Source organism: Mesocricetus auratus, unplaced genomic scaffold, assembly GCF_017639785.1.
Source record: "Mesocricetus auratus isolate SY011 unplaced genomic scaffold, BCM_Maur_2.0 Super-Scaffold_100003, whole genome shotgun sequence".
Classification (NCBI taxonomy): Eukaryota; Metazoa; Chordata; class Mammalia; order Rodentia; family Cricetidae; genus Mesocricetus; species Mesocricetus auratus.
In genome coordinates this window covers 16,943,492-16,961,830 of record NW_024429188.1, presented here as the reverse complement: position 1 = coordinate 16,961,830, position 18,339 = coordinate 16,943,492, and the positions used below count along the sequence as shown (strand labels likewise).

Here is an 18,339-nt window from a genome sequence, read left to right as displayed (position 1 = left end):
TCTGTCACTAGGTTCCAGGAGCGCAGTTCAGTGTTTAACTGTGGGTATCTGTCTCTGCTTCCATCAGTCACTGGATGAAGGTTCTAGGATGGCATATAAGGTAGTCATCAACTGTAGTTTCTCCACTATTGCTTATTTTGCCAGTTGGTGTTATCCTTGTAGATCTCTGGAGATCTCACTAGTGTCAGCGTTCTCCTCAAGTCTATGATGACTCATCCTGCTTTCCTCTATTCTTACCTTGACTCAACCTTCCTGCTCCCCCATACCTTCTTCTCATGTCCTCTTATCCCCCTCTACTTTTCCTGGCTCCCTCTCCCCTCCCCTGATGTTCCCAATCTGCAAAGGAGATCTTGCCTCTAATGCAGATATTGTGAGCTACGCAGAAAATAAAATATACAGCCTAAAGAATCACAGGACTGACAAGATTGTTCCGTGAGTAAAAGTGCTTGCTGTGCAAGCCTGAGAACATAAGATTGATCCCTGGAACTCACGGTGGAAGGACTGAGATGACTCAAAACAGTGCACACAGGTTCCTTCAAAGTATGCCATTGTTACAATCACAAAGTATACTACATTAAGTAAAGCCTACATACTGTCCAAATGTTCCTGCCTAATTAAGTAGAGCACACAGTTCCATGCTTGCATTCAGATTATTGTTCCTTAGGATGTCAACTAGGTTTCAATTCACATTTCAACTTTGATCTGTTTAGAGCAGCTGCCTGTATAAATTGTGCTGTGAAATTCTGTGTGTCTAGTCTAAGAAGAAAAAACTTCCGTGACTGATTAACAGTGTCTACTGGGGACTGGATGGTGAGTAGTTGCATGAAGCAACCTATCCAGCACCTCTGATTTGTAGCAACAGAAAGTTTGTATAACATCTTTTACAACCCTCAAAAAACACTTTTCATGGTTAGGCTGTTCACAGCTACACCATGGCAGTGAGCTCAAAATCTGCGTCACTGGCCACCATATAAGGATAGAAATGTTGAGATACTAAAAACTTATATGCTTTACATATCAAGAGGGAGTAATTTAAGGTTCTGTTATGAAAATGACAGGATCTAAACAAAAAGCATTTGGCCTTTTCTACTGCCGTGAAGAGACACCACAACCAAGGCAACTTAAAGAAGAAAGAATTCAATTGGAGGCTTGCTTACAGTTCAGAGCTTTAGTCCATAGCCATCATGTTGGGGAGTATGACAGAAGGCAGGAAAGTGTGCCACTGGAGCAGTAGCTGAGAGCCTACATCTTGAGACAGAGAGAATGAATTAACTGGGAAAGGTATGGGCTTCTGAAACCTCAAAACCCACCCCTACTGACATACCTCCTTCAACAAGACCACAATCCTCCAACAAGGCCACACCCCCTAACCTTCTTAGACAGTTTCACAAGCTTGGGACCAAGCATTCAAACACATAAGCTTATGGAGGCCATTTTCTTTCAAACCACCACATGGCCTATTGCAAGCAACACTTCTTTATACAGGCAGACAAAGGAAGTTTGGATGGACATGACTAAACATTTTGGAGTAAACTCCCACAGTGTGCCCAATTAGTACTTGTAGACAAAAACCCCTGCCTCAAACTTCAGTGCATGGCTTTGAGAATTTTAGGCAAGAGTAATGTACCAATATCATGCAAAGTTTTCAAAATTATGTTCCAGAAGGTAAGACTGAACCTCTTAGGAAATAACAAAACGTTCAGTATTGTTATTAATATGCATAACTCTCTGACTTAATGCTCATTCACAAACTGAGACCCACAAACAATTACTTGTAAATGCCTTAAATTCTCACTTTAAAATATAGAGTTAAGCTGGGCATAATGGTGCACACCTTTAATCCCAGCACTAAGGAGGTAGAGGCAGATGGACCTCTGTGATTTCTATGATCCTTCCCCTTGTCATTTACACTAAAGTAATTCCCACATTCTTATCTTTACTCGCACCCCACTGCAGGGCCAGTATCAGAGAATCCACTCTGTTCTCGAAGAGCTGAACCCATCCTGGCTTCATCCACATATGTATCTACAGCAATCCTACCCTTCCCATGCTCCTCTGAGCCATCCTATTGGCAAGTCCCTTTTAGTTAGCCATGGCCTACCTCGATGGGTGTTTATTTTCACTGTGAGCTGTTATTCTTCAGCATCTTAACCTTTACTATAGTTCCTTTGTGATCAGCCTCTCCTGTAAGAAACCCTTCTATTGCTTTTTAGGTGAGTTTTAAAACTGACATCCTGCTAGCTTTGGATTCTCACCTTCATCTATGTCTCTAGCATTTTTTCACATTCTTAACATTCCTCTCTAGTCTGCATGAACTGAAATTTCCTGGCATGTATGACCTACAATGTGGTGCATTTTAAAATTTCTCATATCCCATGATTATTTGATGGTTGAATATAATTGAATAATCCTACTCTTACACTGGAATTCTACAAGGCCCAAAACTGTTGGGAATGACATAAAGAGAAAATAATATGAAACTGGCATATTCAAAAGACTCATCAAAAAAGAAAAGCCAGATGTCTTATTGGGGTCACTGCTGGGATGAAACACCATGACCAAAAGCAGGATGGGGAGGATAGGGTTTGTTTGGCTTATGATTCCATTTCACCTTGTATCATCGAAGTCAGGCCAGGAACTCAAACAGGGCAGGAACCTGGAGGCAAAAGCTGATGCAGTCCTTGGAAGGATGCTGCTTACTGGCGTGCTCCCCATGGCTTGCTCAGTTTGCTTTGTTACAGAACCCAGGCCCACCAGCCCAGGGATGGTACAAGCCACAATCAACTGGGCACCCCTCCACTAATTAATAAAATGCCCTACAGGCTACAGCAAATCGTATGGAGGCATTTTCTTAATTGAGAATCCCTCCTCTCAGATGGCTATAGCTTGTGTCAAGTTGACATAAAACTAGCCAATACACTGGGTATGGCGGGCTCATGCCTTCAAATTCTATTACTTAGGAGGCTGAGTTTCATATATGTGAGGTCAGCCCAGTTTACATAATAAGTTTCAATACAGCCAGGGCTATGTAGAGAGACCTTGTCTTAAAAAACAAAAACAAAAGAGCATAGTGTTAGGGGATAAGAAATGGCTCAGATGTTAAGAACACTGGCTGCTTTTCCAGAGGACTTGGAATCAATTCCCATCATCCATATGCTGGCTCCCAACTGTCTGTACTTACAGTTCCAGGGGTTCCCATGCCTTCTTCAGGTCTCCAAAGGCACTGCATGAAGTGTTGCACAGGCATAGATGTAGGTAAAACACTCGTGCATATGAATTCTTTTAAAAATATTAAAGACTATAATGTTGTCAAAATTACACTCAGTTCATCTGAGTTAATTTTTACTTCCAAGGAGTAGTGATTACCTTTCCATGAAGTAAACAAAAATCATCTGCAGGGGAGAAAACTCAAAGTTCATATTGGTTATGCCTGCCTGCCTGTCAACATGCTTCTCACCTTGTCGATCATGGATTAACCCTCTGAAACTGCGAGCAAGCACCCGATTAAAGGCTTTTTAGTGTTAAGTTGCCTTGGTCACGGTGTCTCTTCACATCAATAGAACAGTAACTAAGACAGCTACTGTGTATTAGCACTGCAGTAAACATGGCAGGGCCAACATCTCCTCATTTCATATACCAATGTCATCTCCTGCAGGGATATATCCAGGGATGGTTGGATCATAAGGAAGTTGTGGGCTTAATTTTTTTTTGAGGACCCCAGATTGTTTTCCAGGGTGTATTTGTTAACTTGTGTCCTTTCCAACTGTAGCTGAAGCTGAGTTCCCTTTACTCATCATCTCCATCAGTAAGAACTCTCAGTATTTTCATAATGGCTATTCTAACTGCAGTGACATGGAATCACTTTACTTTTGATTTGGAATGGATGAGTGCATGTTGGGGCCACAGGGCCATGGGAAGCACTGAACTTTTCTGCAGCCTTCTCCAGCCCTGCTGCCCTACCCTGTCTAGTAATTGAGCCATGCCCTCGGAGGGTCTGGCTGTATTATTCTCCACCCGCCCCTTCATATGCATTCCACGAAGAAAGCAGGATTATTATTATCTGCTAGCACAGACACTCAAACTCCAGTGGTTGGATTTTCTGTGTTCCTTTGGCACTTCATTGTTGTTGCTTGTTTTTACTCTTCTTTGCTTTTCTGGGGGGTCTGCCACCCAGCTCTGAAATAAATACAAGGAAGCTTATTCTTTCTTATGAATGCCCAGCCTTAGCCTAGCCAGCTTTTGTAACTAAAATTATCCTCTCTACCTTTTGCTTCTGGGCTTTTTACTTTTATTCTATATGTCTTGCTTTCCTTCTTACTCCATGGCTGGCTGTGTGGCTGACTAGCTGGCCCCTGGCATCCTCCTCTCCTCCTTTTTCTTTTCTTGGTCCTAGCTCTTCTCTTCACTTGAGCCTCAAGTTCTCCTCCTAGTTATTTTCTCTGCCTGCCATCCTGCCCATCCTTTCTCCAGCCTAGCTACTAGACATCCAGCTCTTTATTAGACCAATCAGGTGTTCTAAACAAAGTAACACAGCTTTACAGAGTTAAACACATTCAACATAAAAGAATGCAACACATCTTTGGATCACTAACCGACTATTCCACAGCATAAACGAATGTAACACATCTTAAAATAATGTTCCACAACACTTCATGGTGTTTCTTCTATTTTGGTGCTAGGGATTAAACTCAAGGCCTCAAGCAACCCAGGTAATTGCTCTTTCACTGAGCTACACCTGCATCCACTAATCTTCAGATGCACAATCTGCTGCTCTTTCCATTGAGCTACCTCCATCACATTTTAAAAAATAAAAGTTGGTCTCATCCTTACTTATTTGTAAACTTTCTATCTATATTATGCTTCTCATGGATACTCACCTCAGCTGAGTGAGACAGGGCTGACCACATACAGATGCTCAGTGAATATTTCAGATCAAATTTAGTTAGCTTGTATACTGGGCTGGGAATACAGCTCGGCTGATAGAGTAGTTGCCTAGAGGGGAGTTCTGTATTCCAATCCCAGCACTGTGTGAACATGCCTATCATCCCAGTGCTGGAGAAGTGGAGGCTGGAGAATCAGGAAGGAATTCAAGGTCACCCTTGGCTAGAGAACAATTTTAAATCCAGACTACGATACATGAGACCCTGTATCAAAATGCAAAAACAAACAAAACCTATAATAAAATAAATAAATAAGCTGGTCAGTAAGTGGCAGACAACACATCAGATACTTATCAATGGAGGCTCAATGTGAGCCTACTGGCCTTGAAGTGAAGCCTAAAATAACAGAAACATAGAGCTGTGATGAACAAGTCAGCATGATAATTTAAGCTATGAGGAAACTGTAAATACTTACTATACTTTAAGGCAGGGTCTCGCTATGTAGCCCTACTTAGCCTGGAACTTTCTCTGTAGACCAGGCTGGTCTCAATCTCAGAGATTCACCTGCCTCTGCTTCTAGAGTGTTGGGATTAAAGGCATACAATATCATGCATGGCTTAAAAATCAATTATTGATAAGGATAATTTTAGTGAAATAGAAATAAAAGGATATTTTAACCCAAGCATAAGTCACATATACACATCTGTATGTTTGTGGGTTTTTGTTTTGTTTTGTTTTGTTTTGAGACAGGATTCCCAGATGCAGCCCAGGCTAGGATCTACTCTGAGATCCTTCTGCATCAGTCTTCTGAGTACTTTTTATTATAATCTGCCCAACTATGCTCAGCTAATATATATCTTTATTTCTTAACAGTGATACACCAGGGCTGGAGAGATGGCTCAGAGGTTAAGAACACTGGCTGCTCTTCCTGAGGTTCTGAGTTCAAGTCCCAGCACCACATGGTGTCTCACAACCATCTGTAATAAGATCTGGTGCTATCTTCTGGCATGCAGGCAGAACACTGTGTACATAATAAATAAATAAATAAACCTTAAAAAACAAAACAAACAAACAATGATACACCAGATTTCCACCAGAAATGTTCCCATTACAATAAGAAAATGAAGCCAGGTGGTGGTGGTGCACATCTTTAATCCTAGCACTCAGGAGACAAGGCAGGTAGATCTCTGTGAGTTTCAGGCCAGCCTGGACTATATAATGAGGTCCTGGTCAGCCAGGGATACATATATGGACTTTAACTTAAGACAGGCTACTGCCTGACTCCCAAAAGCAATTGAATAAGAGATGGCTTAAGAGTACTTGCTACCCTGGCAGAGGACCGGGGTTCAATTCTTAGTACACACATCAGATGGCTCATAACCACCTTCAATTCCAGTTCCAGGGTATCTGATATCCTCTTCTGGCTTCTGCTAGTATTCTCATGCACATGTACATACATATACATATACACAGACACAGACACATATATACAAGCTATATATATGCTGGCCTTGACTTCACTAATAATAGCCTATCTTAGCTGTGAATTCTTGATCCTCCTGCCTCCCAAGTTCTGGGATTGTAGAAATGTTATTGAAGAGCAGGAAAAAATGTCTGTGTGTCTAACACAGGGCCTTTGTGCCCTGATCGAAACCTCTGTTAAATCTCTATCTCCGTGTGTATTGACTTTTCCTTCTCAAGATAACTTCATCTATTTTTTTCAGGGTGGGAGTAGTTAGGTCATCACTTTCCTTAGGGAAATTTCCATGGCATCTAACAGTGACATTGCTAGAATGACTGGACCAGCTGCCTTTCACTCTGGGCCAGCTTTTCCCCTCTCAGCGTCCTTGGTACCAAGGTGGAGGAGAGGGTAAAAGCCTTCCTTGGGTGGGTTGAGCTAACAGAAAGGGGACATATCCAACAAAATCCCACTCTAACTGTCTCTCAAAGTGCTACAGAAGTGACCTGTTCATAGCTCCCACTTTGATGCTTTAAAACCCTATTTGACATCATCTCACTGAGAACTCACAATTGCATAAAGTGGCTAAGAGAGAGATGCTGATGGAAATTATCATGGGCTGAAGACTCCAAAACCATGCCATAGACCCTCTTGTCACTCTCTTCACCTTTTCATGAACAGGAGCAACAAACTGGATGGGTCACAGTGACATAAACGGCAGATGTCGCTAGGCCACACTTCTCACGGCACATTATTGACTATTGAAAGTATCTTTAGGGTGTGTTCCTTAAGGTATCTGCAGCTTAGTGTTGAGACTGGAAATATGTGTTACAGAGGAAAATAACTGTTGGCTACCTTGATAATATGCAATGATGGGGTTTCCTGCTTAGTCAGAAGGTGGCTTCTACATGCAAGATCAATTTAAACTGAGACAGGACCCTGCCTGTAAGGGGTAAAGGCTTGAGGCAGAGGAGTTGACTCTTAACAGGATGCCATGGACGGAAAGTCATGTTGATCATGCTGCCAGGTCATATGAGGTGAGCAGCACTGCTGTCAAGGGGGATGAGTAATGAAGGCTGCTTAATGAAGCAGGATATTGATGACGCAATTCAAGTACTGGGCTGGGTTCCACATGCACTACTATAAAGGAGGCTATAGCCCTCCATGATCAGCTTGCTCCAGTGGGAAAGGGACCATATACAGCAAGGTAAGAAGGGAGGTCTCTTCTAAGAACAGGTGTCTCTCATGAGCAAGGTGAACAGATGGAGAACACCAGCAGCTTGGCCACTTGAATCAATCTGTTAATCTGCTTTTCAGAGGTCTTTCAGTGCCAACATGGGTGGAGTGCATCCTGGATGGTCTCTGTTATGGGCTGAGCTGTTTCCCTTCCAAGTTCATATGTTGAAATCCTAATTCTCTGTACCTAAGAATGTGACTATATTTGAAGGTGGGGTCTTCAAAGAGGTAATTAATGTAAAACTGCTGTCAGTGGGCTGGACTCTAGTTCACTCTAACTGCCGTCCCTACATGAAGAGAAAGCTGATAGAGATGTAAACTGTGTTAGCCTGGGGAGCTTCGCTGCTGCTGCTGCTATTGGAACCACAGTTAGCAATCTGTCCTGAAAACCTGCTATCCACTGAGCACAGATTAAAATGATGTTCATATCAGCAAACCATAGCCTGAGGGACAAGTGCTCACAGAGTAACAACAGCTTAATATTTTTAATGACTTAAAATTAAAGAGATCTGTTATATCTGAAAACTTCTCCATTTCTAGTTTCAGTCTCCACGCTCATTGTTTTACAGGAATCCCACTTCAGGCACTTGTGTTATCTGTTGTCTAGAGCCTCCTTCCTACCACAAATACAGATCCCCATAGGCCATATCTGCAGTCTAAAATCTTCAGCTTCTAGCCCTTTCAGAACAGCTACTGGTCTCTACAGAAGACCATAGTCCGATTCTAAAAGAAACAAGTCTAGCTAGGAAGGGGATATGTTGAAACGATCATTTCAACAACACATTGTAATACGTTTTTGATTTTTTTCAAGATAGTATTAGTTGTGGAACACCATGCTTTGTTTATGCAGAGCTACAGGTCAAACTTGATAAACAATATGATTTTCAGAGCCAATTGCAGAATGTAAAGTGAGAGCTCCTTGTTAAAAACTAATAAAGAGGGAACTAATGCTCGGTGCCTGTAAAATGAATGAAAATAAACCAGATAACTCACAAAATCTTACTTGTATTTTCTGTCAAAAATGATGATTGTCCCAATAAATATGGAGACAAGAAAACTTATGAAAAATGGAGTTTTAGTGTCCATTTCTACTGCTTGTTAATGTCAAGTGGAATTTGGCAGAGAGGTAAAGAAGAAGGAGTTTATGGCTTTCTGGTAGAAGACATCAGGAAGGAAGTCAATAGAGCTGCTAAACTGGTGTACAGTTTGCAAGAAAATGGAGCTTCAATTGGATGTATTGTACCAAAATGTAAACGAAGTTATCACTTGCCCTGTGGACTTCAGAAAGAATGTATTTTCCAGTTTACTGGCAATTTTGCATCATTTTGCTGGAAACATTGATCGGTTCAAGTAATTACATCTAGTAAGTACCGAGACACTTTTCAGTGTACCATCTGTTTGGAATATATCGGGTCTCTTCCAACTTACAACATATTGCTGAGTCCCTGTTGTAAGAATGCTTCATTTCACAGAGACTGTTTATAGGTTCAAGCAATAAATGCTGGAGTGTATTTCTTTAGGTGTACACTATGCCGACATCTTTCAGAAAGAGATGTTGAGAATGGGAATTCATATTCCTGAAAAGGATGCATCCTGAGAATTAGAAGAAAATGCCTATCAAAAGCTGTTGCAGAGCCATGACTGCTGTGATGTTCAAAGATGCCATTGCAAAAAAAAATGTAAGACTATAATGAACCCACTAGCAAATGGGAAATAAAGCGCTGTCAGTGTGGTGGTTTAGCAGAACACACTTAGCCTGTCCCACACTACAGTCACTGGAACAAAACTGGGAGTGTTTGGACTGTAGAAGAATCACCTACAATTCAGATTCCCGAAAGGCTCCTAAACACCCATTAGCCAAGTCTACTAACGTGACAGTTACTGATTGCCTGTTAGAAGAGTCATCACCTAAGCTCCCCAGACAGTCAGCTGGAGGCCAGAATAAAGAATTATTGAGACTAAAGCAAAAAGTTCAATTATCAAGCACATCATGCCCCTCTATAAAAGAGTCCTGTTTAACACAGAGGCAAGATATCAAATTTAGGAGAGACATTTCAACAATATTGATAGAGTTAGGATTCCAAATTAAAGAGAAGGCTAAGAGATTACATATCAACAAAGCCAATGTGTGGAGGAGTGCCTTAGAGCAGTTCCGGAATCAGAAGTTTAACCCTTCATACACCACTGGAGTAGTGTACGTTAGCGAAAATGATAACTTTGGAAGAGAGCATCCTGGATCAAAGAAGGAATTTCTGAGCCACTTAATGCAACATCTTGAGACTTCATCTCTGTTTGAAGGGTCTTTGTCAAAGAACTTGACTCTAAATTCTCAAGCTCTGAAACAGAGCCTTTACTATGAAGCTGGCAAAATGCTTGCCATTTCTTTAGTTTATGGTGGTCCTTCACCCGGTTTCTTTTCTTGCTTATGGACCAGAAAATACTCTACCAAGTTTGGCTGATGTTTCAGACTTTGATGTGGCACAAATTATAATCAAGATAAATACTGCAACCACTATGAACAGTTTGAACTCAATAGTAAGCTAATGCTCTAGTTACTTAGAGTTTATTGAATGTTTAAAACTTATAACAACACGAAGTGATAAATACATGTTGGTAAAAGACATCCCTTTCTACCACATAATTCAGAGAGTCCAAGCACCCTTTGATAGTTTTAAACAGGGTCTGAAAAAGCCTGGTGTCTTAGAGAAAATTCAAACTTATCCAGAAGTCTTTTATAACATCCTCTGTCATAAACCTGAGACTCTCTCTGCAAAGATCTCAGTGATCTTTTCACTCTCCATGGATTACCAGATGTACAAACTTTGAGGTTTTGGAAGAGTTACTTACAGGCTGTCGAGGATGGTAAATCTGCAACAACAATGGAAGACATTCTTATTTTTGCAACTGGATATAGATCCTTTCCACTTGCTGGATTTAAACCCTCTCCTTCAATTGAATGTTTACATATGGATTTTCCTGTTGGAAACAAATGTAGAAACAGTTTAGCTCTACCAATCACCAACACATATAAAAAGTTTCAAGAAAATATGGATTTTATCATAAAAGGCACTCTAATACTAGAAAAGGAAGAAGGGTCTCGCTCACTACCTTGGACATTAAACACTTCTTCTAATGAAGAAATGTTTTGAACACTCTGACCAACTTCTTGGCTCAATAAAATTTATGACTCTCTTATAAAGGGATGTTTTGACTTTTGAACCACTGAGGGCTTGGTCAAGGTATTGTAGTCATATTTTGTGATAGCTCTGTTTCTGTGGTTTCTTCATAACTTCATGTGAATACTTTTAGACTAGTTGTACAGACCATTCAGCTGCACAGATGCTCAGCTATATTAGCATATCAGCTCTACGGGCTTGGTAGCAAATGTCCTTAGTAGCTCTGGAACCATCTTCTGGTCCTTTTCAATCTTCTTAAAAGCATCATGCAAGCTGGAAGAAAACTCACCCATAAATAAATACAATATTAAAAAATTCCAGAAACTATGAGCTTCCAATTTTACTTCATCTACCCACTCATTTCACTGTGTCCACTTGTACCCACTTTCAGGAGTACAGAACCTTATAGCACAGAGCAGACTAATATCTTGTTATCATTTCCCGTGCCCAGAGAAGTCTGTTGTATTGTCAGTGGACAAACTTTTTGGTGATTTTCCTGGCGTTCTGTAGCTGATATGTTCACATATCATGAAGTTCAAAACAGGGAAGGGGTCTAAGATATTTCTAATAAAGACTTTGGACAAGCCATGTGAGAACGAGGAGACTTTTTGTCTTCTCCCATGTCCTGGGTCCATTCTCAGATAAGCACATAAACTTTGTGAGAATTCTGACATCTTGAGAACTATGGGCTTTTACTTCGGGCCTTTATGTTCTTGGGGGCTTGAAACATTGGCTTTGTTCTTTAAGGTTCTCTGGTCACTATCACTGAATCATTAATTCTTTTACCTGTTCTCATTGTTGTCCTGTTCCTCCTCCCTTCCCAGGTGGATGTTCTCATGGTAGATATAGCATGAGAAGGCCATAGTAGAAGTTTGATTATACTTCCCAAGACTTGAACTTAACATTTTTTTGATAATAATTAAGACTGGATATTTATATCTTGGATTTGGATAGTGTGCTGATTTTTGTGAACTAGACAGAAGTCATTTGGGAAGACGGACCCTTGAGTAATTGAGAAAATGTCTCCATCAGATTGGCCTGTAGGCAAGTATGCAGGGTCAGTGTCTTTATTAAATGATCGATATAGTAGAGCTTACTGTGGGCAGAGCCACCCCTAGGCAGTCACTCCTGGGTTATATAAGAAAACTGAGTGAGCAAGCTAGTAAGCATGATCTCTGCTTCAGTTTCTGCCTCCAAGTACCTGCTTGAGCCCCTGCCCTGGCTTCCCTTCATGATGGAAAAGATCTGATAAACTCTTTCCTCCCCAAGTTCTATTCATTTTTTTGGTCAGTGTTTTATCATAGCAACCAAAACCAAACTAGGACATATAGCTCATGATTTTGTTTTATTTGTGTCTTAGTGTTCTACTGCTGTGAAGAGACACCATGACTACAGCAACTCATAAAGGAAAACATTTAATTGGGGCTCGCTTACAGCTTCAGAGGTTTAGTCCATTGTTCTTGTGGTGGAGAGCATGGCAGCATGCAGGCAGACATGGTGTTGGAGAAGCGGCTGAGTAGTACATCCAGAAACACTGGCAATAGGAAGAGTAAAGAAGGGAACAAGTAATTACTGTATTTTTAACAAGCAAACCCCAGCCCTTTGAAGAGCAGCACACAGTCTTAAACAGCACACGTGTCTCCCATCTCAAGCCTGCAGCACTTTATTGTTTAGGACTACTCATGGACTTTTGAATTTGCAGGGTGCCACGGACTACCCCCGTTGGGTATAGGGGTCCCTGGGATGAGGATCCTCGAAGGCAAGATGGGTAAGGATTTGGCGGTGACAAACAGAAACAAACACAGAGGCAGTTTGAATCTGAGTGTATTTTGCAGCTTTCAAGCAAGGATTTTTTATACATAATGAAACAGATATTAAAATTCTTATATGTGTTTAGTGACACAATCCTGGGTAGGACAGATAACATCATTGTCATTTGGCATAGTAAAGCAAAAATCATCCAAGGATAATGGTATATATCCAAGATCAGGTTAATAAATTTTTATGGTCAGTTATTGTTTAACATCTAGTACCTAATTCTTGTGAATCTTCAAGGTGTACTGTTAAACTATTTTAATTGTTTTATTTAAGGCTTTCCCTACCATACACCTAAGCCCACTTTCGATGACACACGTACAGACATATGAAATTCTATTGTTGGAAAAGTTTTTATCATAATACTATTTGTAATTTTGTAAATGATTTGAAAAGTGCTGGTTTTCCCAAAGATGAGGTCGTGCCTAGTAATCCCATCTCAATGGTTTCATATCCAAATTTCTCACTTAAAATATCAGCCTAGGCTATAAGGAACATCTCATAAATATAGAAAGAGAATAGAAGATAAAAGAGAAACTGTCATGAGAACTACGGCTCAATATTTTGTTCTGGGCAAGAGTTCCACAACTGGTTCCAGGAGGCCTCCTTCTTTTGAAGTTTTTGCCCCAGTCTGTGGAACTTGTACAGGTGGATCTCTGTGAGTTCGAGGCCAGCCTGGTCTACAAAGCGAATTCCAGGACAGCCAGGACTGTTACACAGAGAAACCCTGTATTGAGAAAACAAACAAACAAAAAATGAAGGCATTACATTATATAAAAACAGTTAAGTAAATTCACGATTGTATTTGAATTTCCCTAGCTTTTGTGCTAATGACCTTTGTCTGAGAATTTGCTGCTTAATTTACCCCTCTCTGTGACTATCTCAGCCTTTCCTTTATGTTTGTGATCATGCTGCTCCTAAAGGTAGGCTATTATTATTTCTTATTTAATTTAACTATTTTTCATTGTGTGCATCTGTGTGTGTGCATGGGAGGAACATGCAGATACCCACAGAAGCCAGAGGTATCAGATCCCCCAGGAACTGGAGTTAGAGGTGGTTGTGGGCCATCTGATATGAGTAGGGGGAATTGAACTCAGGTCCTCTGAAAAAGCAGTATGTTCTCTTAGCTGCAAAGCTATCTCAAATCCCTAGCTACACATTTTCTGAAAGTTTCTTCAGTTTGATACTGTCCAATGTTCTCTCATTATTTAGCCAGAGCATAAGGATTTGGAAAGATGGAAATAAGAAACACAAAGTGCCCTGCTCAGCACATGACATGTCTAGACAAAAATAAACAGTTTATTCCCTGCTTAATGCAAGTTTCCATTCCCTAGTAACATGAACACAAGTCACCCAGGACAACATATTTATTTCTGAATATCATGGCCTCTCATGGAGGAGGTTACAGGGGCTTTGATATTCATAGAGCAAAAGTACACGACTTTAGTGAGTGCTCTCTGAATGAATAAGAGAAAGAAAAAGGAAGTACAGGACTGCTCCTAAGTATGGTGGAGGAAAAAGTTCATTGTGGATAAAAGGGCGAGCACAGTCAGAGGCAGAGATGTCTGGGAGAATCCAGAGTGAACAGGACACTATGCAGGGTCATTTGAGGAGACAGGGAAGGGAGAAGGGAGGGCCAGGAGAGTAAAGGCAGACAAAAGGGCCAGACAACCAAAAGGTCTGGATTATAAAGTGAAGGGCAGCTGGGGAAGGGCAGCCCAGCCCCTTGACTGGAGAAGTTCAGGATACGGAGTGGGGGTATACCAGTCAAACCCTATAATAGGTAGGGACTGAGGGAGGCTGGGAGAACAGGCAGGCAGGTTCTGCTTTGATGTGTTAAATAGGCACCTCGGCTAGCCAACTGTTTTCCTGGTTTGAAACCTACTACTCTTCCACAGGATTTGGAAGTCATTTTAGGCAGAGAGACACTCTAGCAGGACCCAGGTGTTATCTTTACTGCATTCTTAGCTTTCGGGTTGGTAGAAACCATGGGTTTGTCGAGCTTAGCACACATTCCAAGAGGTTTACCTAGTAGTCATAGAAATGCTAGGCCAGATACACAGGCTGATAGCTACCTATTAAAAAGGACTAGAAAGACTGGCGATACACCTCTAGAGGTCAGAGGTATAGTACTTGCATAGCAGTACCAAAAAGGGGAGGGGAAGCACTAAACTCTTGCAGTGGTGGTCCACATCTGTCATGTAAACACTTGGAGAGGCTTAGGCAGGAAGACTGGCAGGTTAAGTAAGGTCAGCCTGGGCTACACAGCAAAACCTGTAACTTGAGCCCTCCCCTATCCCTGGTCTATGTATCTCTGGTTGCCTTGGAATTCATTATGTAGCTCAACCTGGCCTTGAACTCATGGCAAGCCTTCTGCTGTACCCTCTTGAATGCTAGTATTACAGACGCATACTTCCATCCCTGGCCCTATTTCTTAACAAATGGTCTCTGCTACTACTATCCACATGTTCCTGTGTACTCCTGTGCCAAGACACAAAACTCAGGAAATCTAGTAGGTGTCCATTAGACCCCAATGTTTGCCAGTAAGTAGGATAAGTGTTTATTCAGCTTGAAAAAGTATCCACAAATACTAATAAAATTTTAAAATCCCCTGTTGTTTTAAGCATCTGAGTGAAGTCTATCTGCCAGTTTTCAAATGTACATTTCCTCTTATACTTTACTCCGGTTACCATTTGTCCTTTCATGAGTGTTATTTGGCCAGGCTCTGGCTTCTGACCTGCTCTCTCTGTCTCTCCCCAAATCTAAGCTCATACAACAGGTAGATATTTTACTTTGCAGTCTGTCCTTAGAACTTAGCCAGACTGACACCTCCACTCTTCTAAATTTCCTGTCCAGGGGTTATAGGGTCTCATCTTCTAAGGTCCAACTGTTCACTCTTCAAGCCACCTACTTGGGACTAACCATCACCCGAACTCACAAAGCTATTACCTTAGACAGGAAGAATAATCCAGTCTCTTGCATTTCCTTCTACTAAAGAGGAGACCTTGTCATTTCTAGAAATAGCTGGCTTCCTACGCTCCTGGATCCCCTCCTACTCTCTGCTTGCTTGTCCCCTATATGAGGCAGCTTTTGGCTCTCCATATCAACCTCTCCTTAACCCCGTTACTAAGCCCTTTAATAAACTCAAACAGGCTCTTCGCCAGGCCCCAGCCCTTCATCTTCCAGACCTAACTCATCCTTTCTCTCTCTATGTAACAGAAAAGGAGGGACACGCCCTTGGAGTTCTAGGTCACTAACTTGTCCTTTCTCTCTCTATGTAACAGAAAAGGAGGGATGTGCCCTTGGAGTTCTAGGTCACCAGTTGGGACCTTCCTTTGCTCCTATAGCATACCTGTTGATGAAACTAGACCTAACTCCCCAAGGGTGGGCACCCTGCACACGCGCTTTAGCAGCTGCTGAGCTCCTCATTCGTGAGTCAAAGAAACTAACCTTTGGGCCACCCATCACTGTCTTCTCCCACCACAACCTGTCTCATCTCCTAACTTACAGAGGTTTACAAACTCTACCTCCTTCCCGAGTTCTTTCTCTCCAAGTGGTGCTGGAGAAGATGCCATACTTACTTTCCAATCCTGCCCGCCCCTCAATATCTCAAATCTTCTACCTCAGCCTAATACTAACTATTCTCCATCTAATTCCTGCATCGAAACCTTAGAGGAACTACTGCCCCATCCTTCACACATACAGGAGGGCACACTACCTCAGGTCACCTATGTGTGGTACACAGATGGCAGCTCCTTGTTACATGGGGGGACCCATAGAGCAGGCTATGGCACAGTGTCAGATACCAGGGTGGTGGAGGCAAGGGCACTCCCCGCACACAGCAGGCTGAATTAACAGCCCTCACCCGTGCCTTCCAATTAGCACAGGGACATTCCCAAATGTTTATACAGACTCCAAGTATGCTTTTCATATCCTCCTGTCACATGCTGCTATCTGGAAAGAGCGTGGACTGCTTACCACTAAAGGAGGAGCCATAACTAACTCAGGTTATATTATGGCCATGCTAAAGGCCTCCCACCTCCCCAAAGCTATAGGGATTATTCACTGCTGGTCTCATCAGACTGCCAACTCCATTATCTCTAGGGGCAACAACCGGGCTGATGAAGCAGCTAGGACTGCAGCCTTTTGAGACCCAGATCTACCTCACCCACCACAGGGAGTTCATACACTACAACCCACATCCTCAGTCACCTCCTGACACTCTACAAATTCTGTCCTGTCTACACCAGCTCTTCTGCCCTAACAGTAAGTTCCCTCTCAGTTTGTCAAGGCTCACCTCCAACCCACTTCTGAGGACTTACATTTCTTAAAAACTATCACTGCCTCTTGTTAAAACCTGTTAGATGTCCAGATCCTAACTCCAGGTATCATAGTCCCTTTTCCCACCCACCAGACCAGGGGTTCTCCCCAGGGACTGACTGGCAATTGACTTTACCCACATGCCCACAGTCAGGCAAGTTAAATATCTCCTGGTACTACTTGATACCTTCTTGGGATGGGTAGAAGCATTCCCAACCACTAACAAAAAGGCCCAGACAGTCTCTGACATACTTCTCAGGGTAATTATTCCCCGGTTTGGGATTCCAGCCTCTCTTCAGTCAGACAATGGTCTCCCAAACCCTATCTAAAGCTCTCAACATTCCTTGGCATTTTCATATTCCATATCACCCCCAGTCCTCAGGGAAGGTAGAGCGAACTACTGTTCTTTACAAAATGTTCTTAAAATGACACAGGAACTTCACCTTGACTGGGTAAAGCTCTTACCTCTGGCTCTTTTCAGGCTTAGGGCTCTCCTCAGACGACCCCTTTTCATCTCACCCTTTGAGCTCATGTATAGGCGGTCAGCTCTAACATCTGGCCTCTCACCTCTCCCTGATCACCCTTACTCCATCATCTCCATGCCCTCCCATGGGACTTTAGTGACTACTCCCTATCTCAACCCTGTACATCCCCAATTAATATCGGGGATTAGGTCCTTCTCTTTCTTCCAGTCCAACACCCCTCTCCCCTATCTCCTAAATGGCAGGGCCCCTTGAGGCTGATTCTTGTCACTCCAACAGCTGCTAAGCTTGAGGTCCTTCCCCACTGGATTCACTTATCCCGCCTCAAACCCTTTACTTCTTCACCTGAGACTCACCCCTTGCATACAGCTACTGTAACAGGACCTCGTTCCCTTAAGCTTTGGAGGACACTGGGATCAACTACTTTGCCTCCTGTTTCAGAAGAATAAGGCTCCACTCCTACAACCACACTCTGCCGGACTAGGAACCCCATATGCTTTCTTTCCTGTCCTCAGGCTGATCTAAACTCTCCTGTTTCTAATGACACCCTGCTCATCAATCTCCTATGTAACTCATTTAAAACTTCTAATCCAATCGATTAGCTGTTATTACAAGAATGCCAGCCGGAAGCCACGGATCTAGAGACACAAAGACCACCAAACATTTGTGCCTCCTGAGTAAAGGTAACCAGAAAAATTCCATACAGCCTAGATGACAATAAAACAATCAGCTAATAAGCTATTAATCCAATTCTAACAGGGTACTAAACACCACACAATGCCACCATGCAATCAAAACTATAAGCTCAAAATTGTGGTGCTTTTTATTGTGCTAAAAATATCTGTCAGCTTTAAAAATGCTAATGCTATCAACCAAGTCGTCTTTACCATAAATATGTTGCTAATGTGTCTAATACTTATGTTTTCACAAACTCAAAGGTTTCTTATAAGTTCCAGGGAGTTGAATTGGAC

At 42.0% G+C, this 18,339-nt stretch overlaps 1 long non-coding RNA gene and 1 pseudogene across 1 annotated transcript; one reads left to right on the top strand and one right to left on the bottom strand.

Moving 5' to 3' along the window:
• Window positions 1–25: 25 nt before the first annotated feature.
• Window positions 26–5,853, bottom strand: LOC110341661. The gene is made up of 3 exons (XR_002383630.2): window positions 3,182–5,853; window positions 1,158–1,248; window positions 26–83 (listed from the first exon to the last, which is right to left on the bottom strand). It is a non-coding gene; the product is annotated as an uncharacterized LOC110341661 (long non-coding RNA).
• A 2,687-nt stretch (window positions 5,854–8,540) lies between these two features.
• On the top strand, window positions 8,541–10,034 carry LOC121139927 (annotated as a pseudogene).
• Window positions 10,035–18,339: the final 8,305 nt, after the last annotated feature.